Source organism: Mus caroli, chromosome 16, assembly GCF_900094665.2.
Source record: "Mus caroli chromosome 16, CAROLI_EIJ_v1.1, whole genome shotgun sequence".
In the NCBI taxonomy this organism is placed as follows: domain Eukaryota; kingdom Metazoa; phylum Chordata; class Mammalia; order Rodentia; family Muridae; genus Mus; species Mus caroli.
Window position 1 is genome coordinate 76,676,152 of NC_034585.1, and position 2,192 is coordinate 76,678,343.

Consider the following 2,192-nt stretch of genomic DNA (forward strand, 5'->3'; position numbering starts at 1 on the left):
TTTTCCCAAGGCTTTCTAAACAGTCTACCAACTGGGAACCAAACATTAAAACATGAGCCTGTGGAGGTTATTGTCATTCTTATTTACTTGGTTCTCTTAACTTCTTATTTAGTCTTCATAAATTAATTGCCATGCATATTTTAAAAAGATGTCTCCTCTTATGTATTTGAAACCTGAGCTTCCATTGTTAACTGTAACATTGAACCTATAATATTGAAATAGCTATGCCATGTGAGGACTTGCAAATTCAATTAATATTTTCCATTTCTAACATTGATAAGGGACAACATTATTTTGGGAATGTGGAAAGTTTTCAGACTCATTTAAATTTTCTCAATGAAAGTGGTTAATGGAATGAATGGTAAACATAATAACCGTGGCTTGGTGGCAGGGGGATATTGAGCTTTTCATATATAAATGAGGAATTGTTATATACAAATCTTGGTCATTTCCTCAAAGGGCAGAGAACATCCTTATTCAGGAAATGTAAATTCCCTTTTTAACTCTTATATTTAATAAATATGTATCAGGACTAAATGAACTCTAGGGCTGGCTAAGCTGGAAATCATTAGGTCTACCATGGGGCCTCAGACAAGCTTGCATTGATTAACTAGCTATAAAATAACTCTGTGCATGTGTCTGCTTGTGTATGTTTTGTAGCATGGACAGTGCTGATGTGTGCAGCTTGGCTCTGTATCCCTTCAAGTTTGATTTTCTATTTAAAATATATTCAGGCTAATATAGGGAATTATTTTATTGATAAGATTTAAATGCTTTCAGTATAAGTCTTAGAAAAATCAAATCAAACCAAAATGACCAAAAAGCAAATAGACAAACAAAACACCACTACAAATATGGAGTTGGTTTCGTGTTGACCATGTAATCCTGGGAAGGAGAAATCCCTGGGGTACAGGTAAGATTTCTAGTGGTATTCCACTGGAGAAAAATGATTTTCTCCTTACAATGCTGTCGAATGGAAATAGTCTGTTGGTTAGGAGTGGAGCCCTGTGTCTGCTTCCTACTCTTATTGTTGAGAACCTGGCTATACTGAACCTGTGCAGGTGATATGCATGTTGCACTGACCACTATTAATTCATATGTGCATCAGTCCTGTTGTGTGTGGAAGAAATGTCTTCCTTGAATTCATTTTAAAAGTAATAATAAAAGAAAATGTTTTATTTTGGTAAAGTTTTAGTCTAAATAATTGTTTGCTTCCATTTATTTTATAAGAAATACTATAACAATTCTGCTCTATACCTGCAAAGGAGAAGTGAGTAAGTCTAAAAACCAGTTGAATTTTTTTTTTTTTTTGGTTTTTTTTTTTTTTTTTTTTTTTTTTTTTTTTTTTTTTTTCCAGATCTGAGGACCGAACCCAGGGCCTTGCGCCTTGCGCTTGCTAGGCAAGCGCTCTACCACTGAGCTAAATCCCCAACCCCGAAAATTTAATATAAAGTAATCTTTAGCACAAGAATATTTTTTATATCTGGAATCTCTAAGAGTCTCTTAGTGTCAATCAGACATACATATGTGTGATTGTACATATTTTTATGTGGTACATTTACTAGAAATTTAATAAAACAAATTAATATATATATAGTATTTGTTAAAATACATAATAAAAAACTTGTTAACTCTGAACTATTGATAATGATTTAAATAAAAATATTTACTGATAAAACAAATGATCATAGCTATATATATATATGTAGTGGCTATTCCTAGTTGTCAACTTGACTATATTTGGAATAAACTACAATGCAGATTGGAAGGTTCATCAGTGACCCTTAACTGGAGGCTTGGAGATAGAAGTTTCTGATCTGGATCTTGGTGTAAAGATCTTGAAGCCTAGTGGCCATGGACTCCAGAAGATTAAATCCCTGAGTTCAAGGTCATCTGGGATTAAAGGTGTGGTGGAACACCCCTTTAATCTGTGCTACACCTTTCATCTGGAGACAATATAAGGACACTGGAAGAAGGAAGTCTCACTCTCGCTCCTTTGCCTGCTTGCTGTGTGAGACTGAGTAACTGCTAGATCCTTGGACTTCCATTCACAGCTAATACTGAACCATTGTTGGGAACTGGGCTGCGGACTGTAAGTCATCAATAAATTCCTTTACTATATAGAGACTATCCATAAGTTCTGTGACTCTAGAGAACCCTGACTAATACTATATATATATATATATATATAT